The sequence below is a fragment of the Somniosus microcephalus genome, chromosome 13 (assembly GCF_052327205.1).
Source record: "Somniosus microcephalus isolate GS21.2 chromosome 13, FLI_Smic_1.0, whole genome shotgun sequence".
NCBI lineage: Eukaryota > Metazoa > Chordata > Chondrichthyes > Squaliformes > Somniosidae > Somniosus > Somniosus microcephalus.
This window is the reverse complement of record NC_140999.1, coordinates 28,583,689-28,606,765: the sequence shown is the minus strand read 5'-3', so window position 1 is coordinate 28,606,765 and position 23,077 is coordinate 28,583,689.

The window sequence follows — 23,077 nt, the reverse complement described above, 5'->3', positions numbered from 1 at the left end:
CATTGCTGAAGCTTGTTTCTTGATGACTTGCAATGTATTATGGTTGTTCTTCATCTCCCAGCATGCATGAGATTGTTAAATATACTTGTACAACTCATTTCAAATGAAGTGTAAAACATTGATTTTTACACCTCCTCTGCTGGGAGAGATGTGAGGAGTAAAATTCAAATCTGGCAGGGGTGCAAAATGGGTGGTAGTTCTTCGGCTGCCAGTTACACACCCCACTCAATATTCCTTTCCATTGACTGTGGCTGAAAGGTAAATCGGGCGGGGTGTATAATGTGGTCTCTATGATTATTTTTTAATTTGCGATCCACTTTAAAATCACAATTACATTTAATTGGATAGATCATTTTTAAAGCCAGTTGTGTTTCCCACCCTTAGTTAACATGATTGTTTTAATAACTCACCAGCTTGCTAGGCTACATCGGAGGGAATTAGGAGTTAACCACATTACATGGAGGTCTGACTTGAGTAGGGGTAGCAGCTTCCCTTTCGCGAACCAGTTGGGTTTTTACAGCAGTTAGAAGTATGTTATTTTTCCGGTCCTATTTCCCAGATTACCAGATTTAAGAACATAAAAACATAAGAAATAGGAACAGGAGGAGACCATTTGGCCATTCAATAAGATCATGGCTGATCTTCTACCTCATCTTCACTTTCCTGCACTATCCCCATATCCCTTGATTCCCTTAATATTCAAAAATCCATCGATCTCTGTCTTAAATATACTCAATGACTGAGCCTCCACAGCCCTCTGGGGTAGAGAATTCCAAAGATTCACCACCCTCTGAGTGAAGAAATTTCACCTCTTCTCATTCCTAAATGGCTGACCCCTTATTCTGAGACTGTGACCCCTGGTTTTAGACTCCCCAGCCAGGGGAAACATCCTCCCTGCATCTACCCTGTCAATTGTATGTTTCAATGAGATCACCTCTCATTCTTCTAAACTCTAGAGTTATTGAATTCAGTTTCACAACATGCCAAAGTTTTTTTTAATTCATTTATGCGATGTGGGCGTGGCTGGCAAGGCCAGCATTTATTGCCCATCCCTAATTGCCCTTGAGAAGGTGGTGGTGAGCCGCCTTCTTTAACCGCTGCAGTCAGTGAGGTGAATGGACTCCCACAGTGCTGTTAGGGAGGTAATTCCAGGATTTTGACTCAGCGACGATGAATGAACAGTGATATATTCCCTTGGAGGGGAACTTACAGGTGGTGGTGTTCCCATGCACCTGCTGCCCTTGTCCTTCTAGGTGCTAGATGTCGCGCTGCTGGTCCAGTACCATAACCCTTACACTACAATATCCATGTTATGCTGGCAGATGTGAGTTATACCGGCAGCTGCGCATCATACTGGGTTCAGTTACAATAGAGCTCTGTTTCACAAGCATCTAACCTTTATTGTTGGAAGAGAATAGAAAAGTCCCCTTAAGAACATTTAAAACATTGAAAAGTAAATTTAGAGAGTACCCAAGAGGGAATAGTCCACCTTTCAGAATGTGGCTTTGCAGCAGGCTTTGGTTATACTGCTACAGATGGGAACTCAAAGTGGTATGAGACTACCTACTAGAGGATTCTCATTTCTCCCAATTTAGTGCGCACAAGAGTCAAATCGCCAACCTGACTCCTGAATTATACCACTTTGTTGATGTGCGCTTGAAATATCTTTTGTATCAAGATGAGGTTAGCAGCTCAAATGCACCCTAAAATATCAATTCTATAGTGTTCCATCTTCTCTGTGTGGTTTTCTGGCCCAGGTGTCACAGCCGGTTGTTGTTTGCCAGACAATCCTAGATACCAGCAATGCAAAGGAGATGGGCTGGTGTTCTTTGTGGTGGGACCCGCTTTGCTGCTTGAAAAAGATTGCAAAGTTCAAATTGGGCCTTGGTGCAAATAGCACCGGCTGTAATTGCATTGAAAGTTTCCCAATATCCTCACCACCCCATCTGGGGAAGATTTCCTCTGTGTGTATTTGTAATGAATTCATAAATCTGTTTATAGATATTTCATCACTTAATGTGCACGGAGGATCCCTTACCCCATTGCTGGAAAGGCACCAAATCATTTTAAAGCCTTTTTGTTTATTAGCTGTACATAGACACTTAAATTTGGTGTCGTACCTGTCATCCAGTGGCAGATTCCAAAATAGCTGCCAGTTTCGAACAAATGCCATACCTCTGAACTGCCATATCACTTCAAAGGATTCAAAACATGCTGGTTTGCACTGCAGGGGAAAATACTGCCTTGAGGTTTTCAGTGCAAACAGAAGCCATTATATTGCAGTTAACACTGGCACTATTCATGCTGCTCAGCCCTTTCTGAGAAATAAATATATTCCATTCAATTTTATTTTGTAAATGTTTGTCTAATGATGAATTGCTTAATATGACATAAATGAAGGCAGCGAAAACATACAATATAGCCCTTTTTTTCTGTTCTTTGATGTAAAAAAAAATTTAATCTCGTGTTATTTTTGGATGCGATGCATAAATGCTTTGCAGTCCACAGAGGGTTAAAGTTGAACATGAAACCAGAAACGACATCAGAAGCACAGCTGATGTCTGTGATGTGTGAGTTCACTGTATAAAAATGTCTGATACACGCAGCATTTTCCAATAGATGTCTGTACAGTTGGGAAGGTATCCAAAAGAAAGAGAGGGAGATTTTCTTTTCATTTTCAGTTCAGGATGCTGACGTTGAGGAATCCGCCCAGATATTCAGCTCTAATCAATCTGTTCAAATCGATCTACTTCAAGACTTGACTTGTTGCCTGAAACCTCTTATCCAGGAGGATGATAGAAGGGCTTCTCTCTCTCTCGTACCCTTTTTTTTGAACATCTGAATGAGATACAATCTGATGGCTTTTCGTAACAAGTCCGGATGCTTTCCAGCTTTATCAACACACTTAACATCCATTTAAAAACCTGACACACAAAAAAATTAAGTCGTTCCTGGCTTTGCTTCTAAGGTTTTGAGTCCGCAGATGTCTGGCAGTAATATATATGCTTTAAGAAAAGCAAATAGTACACCTGCAGCTAGACAAAGGGCAGAATGACAATTAGTTAATTAATTAATTTCATTAAATCAGGTTGGGTAACTGGATACTCCAATACATCAGGCCCAGTACTGGAACAGCAAAGGCTTGGACCTATGGGGGGAGGTTCTGACAAATGGAACAGGTCATACTGGTTTGAAGTAAAAAATGGTTAATATAAAGGGCATTATTAAAAATGATTGGTAATATTAAAGTCAGGAAAAGTGGCTCAGTCATTATAAAAACATAGGAATTTTTAGGAACAAGAAACGATTAGGCCCAACAAGCCTGTTTTACTTTTACTCATACAGACAATTAAATATACATTGGCTATTATGCCTATTTTGATAGAGCACTTTTAAGATCATGCAGTATAATCAAATCTCAACAACAACAACAACAACTTGTATTTATATAGCACCTTTAATGTAGTAAAACGTCCAAAGGTGCTTCACAGGAGCGTTATAAAACAAAATTTGACACCGAGCCACATTAGGGCAGACTTGGTTAAAGGGGTAGGTTTTAAGGAGCGTCTTAAATGAGGAAAGAGATGCGGAGAGGTTTAGGGAGGGAGTTCCAGAGCTTAGGGCCTTGGCAGCTGAAGGCACGGCCACCAATGGTGGAGCAATTCAAATCAGGGATGCGCAAGAGAGCAGAATGAAAGGAGCGGAGATACTGTGCAGCAGCTAATAGTAGTTTAAGATGACATTTCCCACTCCTTGCCCTGTGACTCGGTTATCGTGTATATGGAGATCTTAAGGATTGCACATGATGCCTTCTACAGCCATTGTAAACAGAATATGGTGGTATATGTTATAAACATTAGGCCCAGTCAGTAGAACATATTCTCTGCAGGGAAACCTTGCACCATGCTTTCTGTGTCCAAAAGTGCAAATTTGCTATTTTGATTCATTTTCCCTCTTCCTCTCCATTTTAAACTTAAAGTAATATAATAGAATCACACAGCACAGAAGGAGGTCATTCGGCTCATTGTGCCTGTGCCCACTCTTTGAAAGAGCTATCCAATTCATCCCACTCCCCATGCTCTTTCCCTATAGCCTTGCAAATTTCTCCTTTTCTAGTAAATATCCAATTCCCGTTTGAAAGTTACTATTGAATCTGCTTCCAACAACATTTGAGGCAATGTATTCCCAAGTGTGACAAAATGTTGCATGAAAAAAATTTCTCCTATTTCCCCCCCTGGATTTTTGCCAATTATCTTCTGGTTACTGACCCTCCTGCCAATGGAGACAGTTTCTCCCTATCTATTCTGTCCAAACACCTCATACTGTATGAAATTGGAAGCTATCATAGTTCTCTCTTCATACTACCCTTTAAAGTGGCCTTAACTGTGCCCCTGATAGCTCAATGGGTAGATGCACTGTATGATGTGCTACTAAGCTACACAGACTATGAAGGGCCCAGGTTTGATCCTTAGGGTGGGTGGGAGAGGGTTACAGCGGGGGCAGGGTAAATCGCTAAACATGTGAAATCCGACCCCAACCCGCCGTGAATGCACCTACTTCTGGTTTAACCATGGCGGGTTTGGGAGTGTCTGACCAACCCGCTCTGAAGGGCTGGATCCATCATTATAATATGTTAATGAGGCTCCATTACTCAGACTTTGGGAGCCATATGAATTTAACTGCTGCAGGCCGGGTTTCCCAGGGCTCGGGAAACCCGGCAGCTAAAGGAAGACGGGAGCTTCTGGCTACAGCAGGCAAGTACTTTTTAGATCACTGCTTGTGGGCCAGAAGGAGCAGGAGTGCTTTCCCGCCCCCGCCCCCGGCCCCACAAGCAAATCTTCTGCCGCAACCTGCCTCCCATCTGCGATCTGCTTCCCTCCTGTGATCTGCCTCCTTCCACCACTATGCCCCAATCTTTCCCTCCCTCCTCGCCGCCGTGCTCCTTATCGTACAAGGCAAAAGGAGATGGTAATGGGATCAGACCTTTTGTCATTTAATCTCTCCCACCTTCCACCCTATCACAGGCCTTCCCTTTTGTTCTTTCCTCCCCTCCCCACTTTCCCTTCCTCTGCATGTGCTTAAAATCTGCTATATCGCAAACTTTTTCCAATTCTGACGAAAGGGCATCGACCTGAAACGTTGGGCTGGATTTTGTCATTGGGGGCGGGCTGGGGGTGTGTCAGGTGGCCGGCGTGTCAGGACCCCGCCTCCGATGTGAGGCAGGACAAAAGTGTGATTTTGCCCTAATTGGGCACTTGATTTCCAGTGTGTGAGAACCCCTGGCCCAATGAGTCTTTTGATACTGAAACTCGCCTCCGATGATGTCATCTATGCAGCTGGATTTAAGGCCTGCAAGCAGCCTTGGTTCTTTTTCAGCCTTACAACTTTATCAAGATTCTTCTGAGGGATTCCTACTGCTACTATGTCCAGCACCAGACCAAAGTGTGCACCCAGATTCGATGAGGCCTCCCTCCAAGCTCTGGTAGAGGGAGCAAGAGCAAACAAGGAAGTGCTCTTTCCTTCCTCAGGGACAAAAAAGCCTCCACAACAGACCAAAGCTGTGTGGCTGCAAGTGGCACAGGAGGTGAATGCGATTTCAATGTGCAGCAGAACCTGGCTGTAGTGTCGAAAGAGGTTTCATGACTTCCTTCGCACAGGAAAAGTGAGTATTCCATCCCCATGACCCTCAATCTGATCCCCATCACCTCTCATCACCAGCACACTGCTTTGTCAACCTCCTCCTCCACATCCCACTTCACCCTTACATCCCTGCACCCTTACCCATTCCCTCTCTCTTATGTTCACATTCACTTAACTATTCGACTATGCAGCCCTCACACTCCCTATCACTGTGATGCTATGGCAACAACTTACAACACACAGGGAGGGCCCTTGGCCTTGGTACCTCACTCCATCTTTGTGTCCTTCTAAGCATCTATGCTATGGATTCTCTACACTAACCCCTTCATTCTCACTCAAACTCCACTTGTGTCCCTCATTGCAGGAAAAGAGAGCTCACAATAAGAGGGAGAGGACGAGGACAGGAGGAGGGCCACCCTCAATAGCCTAGCTCACCAATGCGGAGGAGGTGGCCCTGGAGACCGTGGGAGTGGAGGAGGATGAACAAGTGGGGGGCGGACAGATGGGCGCATCAGAGCAAGCTGGTGACAGAATAGTTTTTCATCTCTCTCATTGACATTGCATGAGTGACTGATTCTGATGATCTAACAGATTGACTTATGATCATCTGCACAATTCAATGTGCATGCAATGTTTATCTCACATGTCTAACTCTTTCCTTTACTCCCCCACAGGACCAGCGACAGCCCCCCTCCCCACTGTCCAGGAGGAAAGGAAATAAATGGTTCCCATTCTTCTGGTATATACCTCAGTTGAGGAAGCGCTCAGTCAAGGTGGGGCACACTGGAGATGGGTGTCAGGCTCCAAACTTCCATAACAATGAGTAGGTCTGCTAAAATTTCCTCCAGACCTGAGACAACAAAGTTCTGCCACCTGCAAATGATGATTGCTGAAAACTCCTTTTTAATGGTGGAGCTGCAGCTATTAGTAAGCAGTCCACTTGTGCTGCCTCCAGGTTTCACTGGCGTGTTTCAGAGGAGGCGTGCAGCATGTGGGAAAACTGTTAAAATCAGAAAGGCCTCTCAAATTGGGATTATAGAGGCACTTAACTGGTTGTTAAGGGCGAGGCGGGATAGAAACGGGGTCTAAAACCCCGATTCTGGGAAAATTACTCCGAGGCGGGCTGGAGGTGGGATCGGAGCTGCCCGCCATTTTCTGCAATTTTAACACCTCACACGCCTCCAATCCCGCCTCCCCGGGCCTGGCAAAATCGAACCCTAGTGATTTTGCCAATGGGGGTGTGTTGGAGGCGGGACTGCTGCTTGTCGGGTTTTAGTCCCGCCTCCATCGACTTGTGGCTAACCCACGCTATTTTTCCTTGATTGACCTTGTTAAGCCCGCCCAGTGGGCTTAGCAGGCCAATTAAGGGAAAGAACGTCAGCGTATGACGTTTCATCTGTCAAATATTTTTGGCAGATGAATTGTCATCGTTTGACAGCTTTCTCTGTTGTTTGGTGAGCTCTTGTACTCAAGGCTCACCAAACCTATTTCCTGAGCAAAAAGCTGATTGCTGTTGTATCGGAGAATGCAGCAGCCATTCTGTCATCTCTGCCGTGGAGATGCCGGAGCCTCCGCATCCCCAACGATTGAAGCCTGCAGGAAGAAACAAAGGTAAGGAAACTTTTTCTAACACTTTTCACTCACCTCACATACTCACCTCTCCACACTTGCACCCATCACTCACCTCCACAGCACACTTTTGGACCCCTCTCACCCCCGCAGACCCACTGCTCCCCTCGCTGACCCTGGCGGGGTTTCCCGACGTCGGGAAGCCCGCACTTGTGTTGGTAAAATGGGGATAATCCTCTTAACTGCCTGTTAACTACCTGTTAACAGGCAGTTAAGTGGCTTTAATCCCCTTCCCGCCTCGAGGAGATGGGTCCCAGCACAGGTCGGAGGCCCGCCTCCCGAGAAGTTGGCACGGAGGCAGGTTGGGAGCAGGTTCAGTACCCGCTCCCAGTTTCTGCCATTTTCCCAGCAGTCCCACCTCCAAACCTGCCTCTGCAGGTCTGGCAAAATTCCCCCCGTTAACTCTGTTTCTCTCTCCACAGATGCTGCCTGACCTGCTGTGTTTTTCCGGCTTTTTCTGTTTTTTATTTCAGATTTCCAGCATCCGTAGTATTTTTGCTTTTGCACTTGGGTAAGATGTCGAAGTGCTGCTCATAGAGGAAGGGGGGCAATGGCGCCATCCCCACACCTAGGGCTGGATTTTCTGAATGGGAAGCTTTTGGAGGCGAGACTGCTGCTTGCCGGGTTTCAATCCTGCCTCCATCAGCTTCTGGCCAACCAGCGGGAATTTCACCTGATTGACCTTGTTAAGCCCGCCTGGTGGACTCAGCAAGCCAATTAGGGGGAAGTCAGTGACAGAGCATGTCAACGTATGATGTGTCATCTGTCAGTAACTTTTGAAAGAAGAAATGTCATCGTTTGACAGCTCTGTGAAGCTGTCAAACACTGACATTCTGTGTAGTTTGATGAGCCCTTGTGTTCAGGACTCATCAAACCTTTCTACTGTGCAGAAATCAGCTGGCTGTTGGATCGGAGGATTCAACAGCCAGCCTGTGATCTCTACAATGGAGATGTCGGAGACTTTGGCTCCACAGTGGCTGAAGGCTGTAGGCAGAAACAAAGGTAAGTTAACATTTTCTAACACTTTACACTCACCTCTCATACTTACCACTCCACACTTGCACCCATCACTCACCTCTACATCGCACTTTCAGACCCCTCCGACCCCCGCAGACCTCCTACTCACCTCCTACACCCCAGCGGGGATCCCCCAGGTCAGGAAGCCCGCACCTCAGCACGAAAAATGGGGATAATCCTATTTTCTGCCTGTTAACTACCTGTTAACAGGCAGTTAATAGGCTTTAATCCCTTCCCGCCTCCAAGGAGACAGGACCAGGGGCCAGACGTCTTCCTGCTTCCTGGCAAGAGGGCACGGAGGCGGATTGGGGGCGGGTTTGTCACCTGCCCCCAAATTCTGCAACTTTCCTGGCAGTCCCGCCTCCATACCCACCTCCTCGGGGCTGAGAAAATCCAGCCCCTAATCTCCATCTTTGTTAGAGTCACAATGAAACATTACCAGGGCTGTTCACAATCCAAAACTGTTTAAAGGCATCTCTTGCTTTAGAGAATCCTGTTCTTTTCTCCTTTAGCAGAATGAATTGGCACAGCCTGGAACTGACTGGTGAGCAGCCTGTTGCAGGTGAACTCAGACAAGTTCCGTCTCCAGGTCAGAATGGCTCTCTCATAACCTTGTGTCATTATGCGTTTTCCTTATTAAAAACCATGTTTGTAACCATGGTAATATGATGAACTGCTTGCTGATCACTGATGTCACCATGGTGATTTGTAGCTGGCCCAAAAAATGCTCCCTCAAGGGGAGAAGAGGAATGGATGATGTCATAAGGATGAAATCATTATAAACAACAGACTTCAGTTCAGACTGCAGATGAGAAAAACAAAGGTTTTTAAAAAAAAACCTGTAAACAAGGCATACAAACAGATTACACTGCTTAATCCATGTTTTCCCTTTTTGAACGCGATTTTCTTTTCCAAATGAACCAAATGGACACTTTTTAAGAAAAAAAAAGTAATTAAAAAAAAATGCACATCCCATCGAGACACAGAGATGGCTGTGAGTGTTGTAATGTTGCCTCCTATTTCACAACAGACAATGTATTTACTCATGCACAACACTTTCAGGGAGTCTCTGTCACTTCAGCCAGTTGGTTTTTGGCTGTGTATTCAACCCACTGAGCCTGAAGGCTGCGAGCCTTGGAAGTCCAGCTGCAGCAGGCTGCTCTGCCAAATCATGGTGTATGGGATAAGTGATTACTACAAGTGTGGTGCAAGGTCCTAACACACTCAGAGTGATGCCATAAACTGGGAGGGTCAGGCTTGTCTGGTTTACAGACAGACTAGATGCAGAAAGGATGTTCCCGATGGTCGGGGAGTCGAGAACCAGGGGGGTCACAATCAAAAGATAAGGGGTAAGCCATTTAGGACAGAGATGAGGAGGAATTTCTTCACCCAGAGAGTTGTGAACCTGTGGAATTCTCTACCACAGAAGGCAGTTGAGGCCAATTCATTAAATATATTCAAGAAGGAGTTAGATATATTTCTTAAGGCTAAAGGGATCAAGGGATATGGGGAGAAAGCAGGGACAGGGTACTGAATTTGGATGATCAGCCATGATCTCATTAAATGGCGGAGCAGGCTCGAGGGGGAATGGCCTACTCCTGCGCCTATCTTCTATGTTTCTATGTTTCTACACAACCCTTTGGACTCAGAGGGTGTGTGCTAGTCTTGAAGACATCTTCGCTACAATGAAGGTATCAGTGGTATTTATACAAGGTAGTTGAAATCCCACTTCTAACCTGTTTCACCTGAATAGCGACCAGAGGAATTTCAAGCTCAAGTGGAAGTGCTGCCATGTACAAAGATCTGGGGGCAGGTGGGGGGGGGGGGGGGCAAGACATTGGGACAATTTCAGGATTTGGAGCAGGTAAAAGAAAGATATAAACCCATGGAATAATTCCCCACAGTGACTGCACCTGTCACCCCAAAGCAGATTTCACACCTTATGTTTCACTGGACACGTATCAAGTCCATTAATACTGATGCCACTCTGCATATGTGCTAGGGCTTTTGTTATGATTGGCCACCATTATTCCGGAGCTAAATCGGTCGCTTTGTGCAGGTGGCTTTTGAATCCAGGTGATACATGCATATATTAAATCTGACGATAATGACACATTTAAGTCATGCTCATGCCTTTCAGTGTATCTGTTTAATGTAGTTACACCTCCCAATTACCTCCATTATAATCACTGTGGTTTTACCAGTTGCATTGGCCATGTCACCAGGAAGCTACTCTCAATTCACCAAAGAGCTAAGCACTGCTGCTCAAATCCCAACTGTGAAAAATACCTCCGAATTACTAAAAATAGCAAGTATGTGCTTCTACTTGTAAATCTTTTGTTCTCAACACTGCCAGCTGACAGTAACAGCTGTCAAATTGGTGGATGAATTTGTGCGCTTTGAAGATGAAGCACTCAGACTTAGGATAACCTCATGTGACCCGCAAGGAAAAAATTGTTATGCTGTTCATTAACTCTTCCAAACCATACAGACTCAAGTTACCCTCAGACCCAGGAATGCAAATGCCACTTTTTTCTTGCATCGGGGAAAACAGAGTATGTACATCCACATCAGTGTGAGAATTAGGCCAGGCAAATATTCGGAATGTCCCAAAATACCATATTTTTTGCTGAAAAATACATGGAAAAACAGTGGCCATATCTACACACTGAGACCCTTGTAAGTTGATTTTTAATTAAATTCAGTGCACAGCAAAATTCTTTGGATAAAATTAGAAAAAGGCCCACTTGATAAATGCTTCAATTGCTCCTTGCAGCCTAGGGCTGTGTTTCTTTGCCTGGGTTATTTTTACAGTAGGTATAGTTAGACCCTGGCCAATTTTCCAAATGTGCATTAAAGGTGAGAAGAATCCCCCACCGGCTCCGCGTAACGGGAAACGCGGGCGACTGTTCACGATTTTCCATCCATTCTTTTTAACCTGTCCATTACCGTTTCCAAAAACGTCAGTGTAGTAATATTCACTGTGCCTTATTCCTGCTGCATAAGGTCTTGGTATGCAGGATTTCATCTGGGTGTTCAAAATTAATCTCAGGGCACTGGAAACCAATACACCTGGTTTATATCAAATACTCATATCTGGTATTATAATAATTTTATTAATAAAAGTATTAGAAATCTTAAATAAATTATTAAAATAACACAACGTAATTACTGTGGTGCACTGATGTGCTAATGCGATGTGTCATGGCGTGTTAGCTTCCTATAATTCCCAACTCAGGAAGCGCCCATCTCAGCTATGCCATATGGAGCTGCTGGTGAGCAGGGGATGGGCTTTTCTCAGAGGGAGAAAGGAAAAGTCCAAGAGCAAGTCTGTACCCCAGGTTATTACGACTTACCTCAGACCTCACTGCATTGCTTCTCCGCCAATGAATAGTGTGCGGCATGAGGGGGTTTAGACAAAAGTAAAAAAATAATTCAAATTTTTTTTTTAAAATAACACGTTTCTTTGAAAATTCAGCACCTTTTTACGTAGTGGCCAGAAGCAGATGCAGTCCACGTGATGGTGATGGATTGTGTAGCTGTTTACCATTTGTCACTTGGCTTTACGGCTCACGCATCGTTTATCCTGGTGCAATTACACTCAGCCTTCATTTGTTCGCCGGAATTCTCTCTGTGACCAACTAAATTTTCCATATGGGACAATTGTACCACAGTAAAATCTGCCTGCCATGGTTTAACAACACTAACTGAGACCTTAATTATGAAGGATAATAGCCCTGAATGCTATGTGCAATTTCCCGAAGCAAAACAAATTCTAATAAATATCCATATTTGGAACAACGTGCCCCAGTGTTAATAACAATACAGCACTATAAAAGCACAACCAAATCCGCACATTTCACAGACAGTGGCAATGGCTGAAGGAAAAATTATAATGTGGTTCTTGAAAGTAGCAAGACAGAAGGGTGGAAGTTGTTAGCCTTCTTATATAGATTGACATCTCACTGTGTGACACTAATAGCAAAAGTACTAACGCTTTCATTTGAAATTTTTTTATCACGCATTAACTGATTTATTTTAAATGGGTTAAAAACCTTTGTTAAAAATTGCACGCAAAGGAATTTCAGATGAGTGTGTTAATCCTTTCAGTCCTAATATTGCACAGCATGATTTCAAGCCATGAATGAAAACCAGTGGATCTCCTATGGCGCTGCTCATGGTGAGTCAGGGAATACATTGGTTTGAAATTGGGGAAGCATGAAGCTCAATGCTCATGTTGGGAAGATCCAATAGTAGAAAGAGCTGCTCTTCCAGTTGGGAATAAAGCAAATAAGTGCATCGAGTGTTGGGCAAAATCTGTTGCCTTGATTGTTGGGTCCAAGCTTCTCTTGAAGACTTAGCGAACAGTCTAGGCTGAACCTCCAGTGCAGTACTGAGGCAGTGCTGAATTGTCAGAGGGGCTGTAAATTTGCTAAACTGAGGCCCTATCTATCAATTCCAGTGGTTCAGGTGAATGTTAACGATTCTGTGGCACTATTGAAGAAGAGCAGAGAGTTATCCTTGTGCTCTGGCTGAAATACCACCAAAGACAAGATAACTGATCATCTCATTGCTGTTTGTGGGATCTTGCTGTGTGAAAAATAGTATCCATCTTTACCTACATGACAACAGCCTCTACATTTCAATGTAATTCATTATATGTGAAGTACTTTGGGATGTTTCTAAGAGACCTATATAAATGCAAACTTTTGAAGCCTCAAGTCAAGTCTTTCCTTTAGACAGGCTGCAGTTACAGCACAGTTAAGTAGCCTGGCTGCTTTTTGTAATTTGATTGGTCACTACTAAGCATGTGACTGATAACACCATGTGATTAGCACTGACTAATCAAAAAGACAGGAAGACCCCCAACTTCATTCAATACAGACAGAAAACTTTGAATACTGTAGATATTATTCCGCAGTATTTTCTGGCTTTGACAACTGGTGCCTCAGGCATGTTTAGCTCGGCAGGTCATATTACAGATGTCTGCCATGAACTGCAGTAGTGTTTATAGTCAGACTACATCTTATACTGCCTCGCAAATAGCAGTAACAGCATATATACGACTCAACTTCTATTCTACTGGTTACTTCCAGGCCCTGTCTAATCTTTTGGCTTCAGTCAGTCATGTGTAGTTGAATTAGACCTGTGACAGCTGCATTGCTGAACAGTGTACATCAAAACATATGTTTCTTTAAACCCACAACAAGGGTTCTATAACTTAGTTGAATCTCTAAGGATCCTGGGGGGCTACTGGTTCTGAAAATGTTGAACTGTGTACCTTCATGAATTAAATCATTCGTTGCAACAAAAAGGGATGCAAATCGCAATCCCAAGAATATCATCATCTGTTTGCTAATTACCCATGGTTCTCCAACAGCTCATTGGGGTAGATCTTGACTTTGAGCGATAGTGTAAAATGGGTGCAAGCGCGTTAGCATTCCGTTGTAAAATGGGCTGCCGACTCGCTATCACCCGTTTTACACTATTGCCCAAAGTCAAAGGGGGAGAAATTCGGTGTCGTCCATTTTGAGGCGCGATTATTGGCCGGGCGCAAAGTTTAGCGCCCGGCGCAAATTATCGCTGCCTACTGCAAAATTCGTCTTTATCGCCCCTGGAGGTGATTGGAGCGCTAAATCAGGCGCTACACACCTCTCTTAAGGCGCTAAGTCGGAGGAGTGGGGCGCTACCTCACAGCGCTGGCGAAGCTCATGTGATGTCAGTCAGCAATGGAACACAGACACACTGGCACCGTCTAATTCTTAAAGGGGAGTTCTGACGAATGGTCATCGACCTGAAACGTTAACTCTGTTTCTCTCTTCACAGATGCTGCTTGACCTGCTGAGTTTCTCCTGCATTTTCTGTTTTTATCTTAAAGGGGAGGGTTGATCTTGCTCTCCATCCACATCCTGCTCACTGCAGCCTTGAATCTCGGCCTGAATCTCAGCCTGGAGAGACCTGTACATCAAATCTGCTGGAAAGAACAATGGAGAGAACCAGGGAAAGAGCTCAGAGTGCAGACCCCATAGTCTCTTCTAAATCGATACAAGGAAGGGCAAATCAAAACCAACCTGCAAAACTCCTTCACACAACGTTGAATCTCTCCAGAAGTCTGTCTCTCTCTCTCAGAATGTGTGGTGCAAAAATGTCACCGACAAAAAAAGGCAGGACGTGGTCGCCTTTAAATTGCGCTCCCCTAGTCCCTTTCCGACAGCATAATGGTCCCCTCAACCTGTCATTGCTAGTGGCAGGCGATAAGGCAGGGGGCGCCACTCAATTTCCGGCCCGGGCGCTAACGGGGCGTTGCGCACTCGACTGACGTCACGATCTGCCGGCGCAGGAGATCGTGGCGGTATTGTTTAGCGCCGCCGCAAAATGTCCGCTCAATTTCGCGAGAGGCGCAGGTCTCGCCGCGCCCGGGCGCTGTAATGATATCAGCAAATAGAGATGGTATTTGCCTGTTCGATTATGATGCCTTAACAGCATGTTTGCATGTATTGATTGCTTGTGCCTGACCAGCAGAGGGCATGTGACAGAGACAAGCAAGGCAGTTCAGTTTAGTTTCAGTTTCGTTCTAGAGGCATCACTAGCATCATGTCTCCTGTAAAGCTGTATAAAGAGTTGAACAGACTTTAGTTTAAAAGACATTCTCTTTCATAAATGTCTCGTCATTGAACCCACAAAGAAATCAATACATGGTGTCAGAAGTGATTGAAAGAGATGAAGAGAAAAAATCTGAAGTTAAATCAGCTCTCCACAAATTAGCAAGCCAAAAGAGAACATCGTTGCTTACCATTGGAGAATAGCTAATGAAGTGAAAAAATAGAAGGTTTACACCCACCGGCGACGCTTCAGTTGACAGGTAATGTGGCTGAAAATTGGAGGAGGTTCAAACAACGTTTGGGGTTGTATTTATCAGCAATCGGAGCTGACGAGAAAGGTGATAAAATGAAAGCGTCACTGTTCTTACATGTCGTGGGTGATGAAGCGCTGGAGGTATATAATAACTTCACATTCGCTGCTGATGGAGACAAAATGAAGCTAGATAAAATAATGGAACAGTTTGAGGCCTACTGCGTACCTAAACATAACGTGACGTTTGAGCGGCACAGATTTTTCACATGTGTACAGAAAACGGGAGAGACTATTGATCAGTATGTGACTGAACTGAGAAACAGAAGCAAATCGTGTGAATTTGGGGGACTGACAGACTCGCTGATAAAAGACAGACTGGTGTGTGGTATTCCAGATAATGGTCTAAGGGAAAGACTGCTAAGAGAGCAAGATCTAGACCTGGGAAAAGCCATAGCACTGTGTAGGGCTACAGAGACTGTGAAGTTGCAGGCAAAGGAGCTGTTCAGTGACAGTAGCTGCAACGTGGATGCAGTGAGAAAGAACGGATACAAACCGTTTAACAAAACGAGCGCCAATGTGAAAAAAGAGGCGTGGCCAGCGAACGAAAATGAAAGGGACAATCGAAAGTCATGTAGTCGATGCGGTACACAGCATACACCAAAAAAGTGTCCAGCATATGGTAAAACATGCAACAGTTGCAACAAGAACAACCATTATGCCCGTTGCTGCAAGAACCAAGTGCAACAAAGCAAGGTCCATGCAGTAGATGAAAGCGACATAGAGGAGTTCTATGTAGATGTTGTGTCTGAAAACAAAAAAGAAGAAAGAGACTGGATGTTGACACTAAAAGTGAATGACATACGCATTCCATTTAAATTGGATACTGGAGCACAAGTTAATGTGATATTAGAGACTGATTTTAAGAAAATTAGACCCAGACCAAAGATACATGGAATAAAAGTGAAAGTGACAGGATACTCAGGTACTGAAATACCAGTGAAAGGAAGATGCATTGTCAAAGTAACACACAAGGACAGAGAGCACACGCTAGCATTAATCGTGGTGCCAAAGGATGTGCAAGCTGATGTAAGAAAAAGGAGACTTACCATCAAGTAACTTTAAAGTAAGCTTTAAGTAACTTATAAACACACTATATACAAGAGAGGTCTTTACCATGCCTCTGGTAGAAGCCTCTTACAATACTGAACAGACCAGTATTTATACCAGTCCAACAGGAAGTGACATTTACAGGAAGTGAGGTATGTACACAGTTCATAGTTCATAGTTCACAGGAAGTGATGACATAACTTCCCGGATGTTATCATTTTTATCACATTCTTCCCTCCTGCAGGATTAGGAGGCTGTGGTCTACCTTTTGGTCCGCAGCCGCCGAACAAGGAAGAGTCGCACCCGTTTGGATTCCCGTCGTAGAGGGTCGCTGGTCCGCTTACATGCGGTTGGCCATTGGTCAGAGTCTGTGTGGCCTGGATTGCCCTGTGAAGGGTCGGGGAGATCATGGCTTCGAGTACGAGCCCCAATAGGTTCAAAGTCGGACTGCCTCTGTTCAGAGGGAGGTGCAGAGCTGGTCTGTGGCGGATCAGTACTTTCATGCGCGGTACTGGGAGGGTCGCAACCTTGAGCACGGGGTTCTACCGGCACCAAGCTAGTTGGTGTCCGATCAGGATCCTGGAGAGGGGTACCCGATAGGTCCCAAGAGTTTCCTGGTGAAATGCCATCACCCGATGTCCCACTAGGTCCTGGTGGGCAGGGAGCCAGATCCCGTAATGATACGGTAGATTCTCGGCCGTCGGAATATCGTATGTTTGCATAGGTGGGGTTGGCATCGGTTAGTTCGACCTCGTCTACAAGAGGGTCATTTTTAGACGTCCGAACGTATCTTCGGAGTAATACAGGTCCAGGAGTAGTTAGCCATGACGGGAGTGATGTCCCATGAGATGAGCGACGCTGGAATCCAAAGAACCGCTCATGAGGTGTAGTATTTGTGGCTGTAGAAAGCAGGGACCGTATAGAGTGCAATGCATCCGGAAGCACTGTTTCCCATTGCTGGTCTGGTAGGCCCCGAGATCTTAAAGCGAGACGTACGGAATTCCAGATGATACCGTTATACCTCTCTACCTGCCCATTTCCGATGGGATGGTATGGTGTTGTTTTGCTTGTAGCAATTCCCCGTTCTGAGAGGTAGTCCTTGAGTTCCCTTGACATAAAGGATGGACCCCGATCTGAGTGAATATAAGCCGGCATGCCACAGAGAGAAAATACCTGCTCAAGGCAGCAGATTACTGTGGACGCCAGCATATTGGAGCAGGGGAAGGCAAACGGAAAACGTGAATATTCGTCGATCATGGTGAGCAAATATGTGTTCCGAGTTGAAGAGGGCACTGGGCCCTTAAAATCGATGCTAAGTCGTTGCATCGGTTGGGTTGCATGTATGAGTATACCATCTGAGGGGCGGAAGAACTGAGGTTTTAATTCCGCACAAAGCCGGCATTCTGAGCATATTTTCTTTACATCTCCAGTGGAAAAAGGGAGATTCCGTGATCGTACGAAATGTAGCATGCGCGTAACGCCAGGATGACACAAACCATTGTGGACATCCATGAGAGTGGAGGATGACATAGTGGAGCAGAATGCCCGTGTGAGGGTGTCCGGGGCCACATTCTCCTTGCCAGGCCGATAGAGAATGGTATAACCAAAAGAGGCCAGTTCCATCCTCCAAAGTTGTATTTTATTATTCTTAATTTTGGTTCGTTTTCGATTATCGAGCATGAAGGCGACTGATCGTTGGTCCGTGATCAACGTAAAGTGCTGGCGAGCTAGAAAATGGTTCCACTTCCGTACTGCCTCTATGATGGCTGTGGCTTCTTTCTCAACCGGAGGATAATGTAGCTCGGCACCTTGTAAGGTCCTGGACATAAATGCTACAGGACGACCTTCCTGATTCAGAGTAGCCGAGATCGCCACCTCCGAGGCATCACATTCAACCACGAAAGGGAGATTCTCATCAATGGAGTGAAGAGCCGCTTTCTCCAACTGTTTTTTGAGAAGGTTAAAGGCTGCAACAGCCGCTGTTCCCAGTGGAAATGATCTAGCATGCAGCAAGGGTTGGATTTCGTCCGAAAAATGAGGAATCCATTTAGCGTAGTATGCAAACAGACCGAGAGCCCGACGTAAAGAAGCCGGATTCTTAGGTGACGGGAGCTCTTGGAGCGGGCGAAGTCTTTCTGGGTCTGGCTTAATGATACCATTGCCTACGCAGTAGCCAAGGATGTTGATGGTCGGTTGCGACTCAACAGATTTGGATTCATTCAGGGTCAAATTACGGCGATGGAGGGCATCCCGAAATTTTTGGAGGTTGGAGTCGTGTTCCTGTTGATCGTGACCTGCAATGGTAATGTTATCAAGATAGGGAAAAGTGTCCCTTAGGTTTTCCTGCTTAACCAGGCCATCCATTGCCCGTTGAAAGACAGCCACTCCATTAGTAACCCCGAATGGGAGGCGACGAAATTGGTACAGCCGTCCATTAGCCTCAAAGGCTGTGTACTGCTTATCTGAGACCTTCAAGGGTAACTGATGATAGGCACTTTTTAAATCGTAAGTTGAGAACACTTTGTATTCGGCCAGTTTATTAACCATATCATCAATGCGTGGCAATGGGTAGGCGTCCAAGTCGGTATATTGATTGATGGTTTGCGAATAATCGATGCATAGTCGCTGTTTGTGAGGTTTTAGAGGGTTCTTGACAATGACGACTTGAGCCCGCCAGGGCGATGAACATGGTTCAATGATATCCTCTGCTAGAAGTCGAGAGATTTCAGCCGCAATAAAAGATTGGTCTTCCTGATTAAAGCGCCGCGATTTCGTTATTATCGGTTGGCATTGAGGCGGAATACTGGCAAATAATGAGGGTTCATCAAGTGAAGCTGCTGATAATGCACAAAATGGTAATTTAGATGGTATATTAGAAATAGTAAGTCCGGGTTTGGATCCACCAAACTCAATGGTGAGTTTCTTATGCTGTTTTTGGAAGTCCAGCCCTAAGAGGAGATCACTACATAAGTCTTTGAGCACCGAAAGTCGGGTGGAGGGATACATACGACCATGAAGTGTCATATCAACAACACAAAAGCCGGAGATTCTGGTATTAAGTGATGACTGGGCCATCGCAATTGCCTGGTCCGATGGGAAGACATGTAGTTTCAATTTCGCAACAATCTGTTCCTTAATGAAACTATCAGTACTTCCTGAGTCAATTAAGGCATCTAAGGTATGCCCTTTAATTGAAATTTTTGTGGCTGCCTGAGACAGGTTCTGTGGGCAAGCAGCTGTAATTGGTGTCGTTGCACAGAGAGTGGCTAAAACTCTCGGTGTGCTTCTTCGGGAGAGAGCTCGAGAGGAAGCTTGATAGGTCCTAGCTGGAGCATCTTGATAGGCCCTAATTGGGGCAGTTCGGTAGGCCTTAGCTGGATTGGCCCTCGTAGAGGCCCTTGATAGGCAAACTTTAGCAAAGTGTCCTTTTTTCCCGCAATAACTGCAGATTGCATTGCGAGCAGGGCAGGTTTTCCTAGGGTGAAAAGCATCTCCACAAAAGAAGCATTCCTTCCTAGATTGCCAAGAGGCTGCTAAAGTGGGGTCGTCCTCCTCTTCTTCATCAGAATTATCAGAATTAGATTCCCCCATGATAGGGTTCACCTGAGACCGCTTGAATTGTCTGGTTGCAGCTACAGCAGCAGATAGAGATCTGGGCAGCTGATAGAGGTCTGCATTTCTCTTTGCCAAATCCAGTGAACAAGCTAGGTCAAAAGCTTTTTGTAGCTCAAGTGTTTTACTTTCTAGTAGACGCTGGCGTATAAATGGAGAGGCAATCCCGCAGATGAAAGCATCACGAATCATTTCTTGGCGGTACAGTTCAGCTGAGGCTGCCTGAAAGTTACAATCTACGCTGAGCCTGCGAAGTTCTTGCAGGAATTCGTCAATTGATTCCCCTGGCCCTTGTCGGGCTGTGGCCAGTAGATGTCTAGCATAGACCTCATTTGGGGTCTTCGCATACAGTTTCTTAAGTGCCCGAATCACCTCTTCGTAACTATCCCAGTCATCAACATATTCGAACACTTTTGGGGTCACATAATTGACAAGTATCTTCAATTTAGCAGGAGCATCCACTTTACATTCATCCAGAAAATTCTCAAAAGTACGATACCAATGCTTCCATACCCTGCCAGCTGCTGGTGTATTCGGGTCCAAGTCCAGACGAATAGGTCTAAGGATTTTCTCCATGATGGGTGGTTCCCTGGATCCTTAACTTCCGAGTTTGTCTGAAGGTCTAGTATTTGTCAGTGTAAATACTAAGTTACTTAAATTGATGTAAGAAAAAGGAGACTTACCATCAAGTAACTTTAAAGTAAGCTTTAAGTAACTTATAAACACACTATATACAAGAGAGGTCTTTACCATGCCTCTGGTAGAAGCCTCTTACAATACTGAACAGACCAGTATTTATACCAGTCCAACAGGAAGTGACATTTACAGGAAGTGAGGTATGTACACAGTTCATAGTTCATAGTTCACAGGAAGTGATGACATAACTTCCCGGATGTTATCATTTTTATCACACAAGCCATACTAGGTTTAAAAGCCTGTGAGAGACTGAACCTGGTAAAGAGAGTCCTCGTTCTGGAAAGCGAAGGAGAGACAGTCTATGATGAACTCATGAAAGAGTACAACGACCTATTTAAGGGTCTAGGCTGCATTCCAGGAGAACACACGATCAGAGTAGATAGAAGTACGACACCGGTCATACATCCATGCAGAAAAGTCCCGTTTGCTCTTCAAAAGCAACTGAAGGCAGAGTTGGACAGGATGGAAAGCCTGAACGTGATTCAGAAGATAGATGAGCCAACTGAATGGGTGAGTTCCCTCGTCGTTGTGGACAAAAAGAATGGAAAGCTCAGAATTTGCCTGGATCCAAGCGATCTAAACAGAGCAATAAAGAGAGAGCACTTCAAGCTTCCTACACATGAGGAAATCATGGCACAGTTTGCAAATGCAAAGTATTTCAGCAAGTTAGATGTATCATCAGGATTTTGGCAGATGAAATCGGACGAAGCAAGTTCAAGACTGTGCACGTTCAACAGTCCATTTGGCAGATACAGATTCCTAAGGTTACCATTTGGCATTGCCTCAGCTCCTGAAGTGTATCACAAAACTATCCATATGATCTATGAGCACCTGGAGGGAGTTGATACATCAATGGATGACATCATAGTATGGGGAACCACGAGAACTGAGCATGACGAGAGACTGAAAAAAGTGCTGGAAGCAACAAGGCAAACAAACCTGAAGCTGAATAGAGAGAAATGCCAGCTCGGGGTGACAGAACTGACATTCGTGGGAGATATCCTTAGCAGTGAGGGCATCAGACCAGATCCCAGAAAGGTGTCCGCCATTGAGAATATGCCAAAGCCACAATGCAAAAAGGACGTGCAGAGGTTTAATGGAATGATCAACTACATGGGGAAATTCATATCCAACCTCTCAGAAAAGATGGCGCCACTGAGAAAACTAACTGAAAAGAACATAGAATGGGAATGGAATCATGAGCATGAGAAGTCATGGAGCGATCTAAAGAAACTGCTCACAGAGGAACCAGTCCTGAGGTTTTATGACCCAGCGAGACCCATCAAGATATCATCAGATGCATCACAGAGTGGGCTCGGTGAGGTTCTTCTGCAACAATATGACTACTGGCAACTTATTGCATATGCATCGCGCTCAATGACAGACGCAGAGACGCGATATGCTCAAATAGAAAAGGAGCTGCTCAGCATCACATACGCCTGTGAAAGATTTCACCAGTTTGTGGCAGGACAAGCAATCAGTGTAGAGACTGACCATAAGCCCTTGATTGCATTGTTCCAAAAGCCACTAAATAGCTGTCCGCTTAGAATACAAAGAATGATGATCAGGCTGCAACGCTATACACTGAATGTTGCGTACACACCGGATAAACTGATGTATACAGCAGACACGTTGCCCAGAGCTGTTGACCCAAGTGAGCCCGCAAACACCACAATGGATGAAAAAGTGAACGCCTACGTGGACATGATCACAAGTGCACTGCCCATAGCAGATGCAAAAATGGAGCTCATAAAGACTGAGAAAAACAAAGATGAAACAATGAGACGACTGAGAAAAAGCATCTTGGATGGATGGCCCAACATGAAAGCAAGACTGCTCACCTGACATGGCAGAGTACTGGAACTGCAGGGTGGAACTATCAGTGGTCGAAGACATCATCTACAAAGGAAGTAAAATAGTTATCCCAAAGAGTCTGAGAAAAGAGATGTTAAAAAAGATCCATGGAGGACATCTGGGAATCGAAAAGTGTAAGAAAAGAGTACGAGAGGTGATGTACTGGCCACGAATCAACCAAGATGTGACAAATGAGGTGTCAAACTGCACAATATGCCTGAAATATCGAGCAAGCAATCCGGTAGAACCACTAAAGCCACACCCAGCGCCAGACAGACCTTACCAGAAGGTAGGCGCTGACCTATTTGTATGTCAAGGGAAGGACTATCTTGTAGTCACAGACTATTACTCCCTGTATCCAGAGGTTTGTAGACTGTACACCACCACTGCAGATGCTGTGATAACATGTATGAAAGCCATATTCTCCAGACATGGCGTGGCAAGCGAGGTCTTCACAGACAACGGACCCCAGTTTTACAATGCAAGTTTCCGACACTTTGCCAAAGAGTGGGACTTTGTCCACACAACGTCAAGTCCTCACTTTCCACAGTCCAATGGTCTAGTGGAAAAATCGGTCCAGACAGTGAAAAGACTGATGTACAAGGCAAAAGACAGTGGAACTGACTTCTACCAGAGCATGCTTGTATACCGCACAACGCCGCTCAAG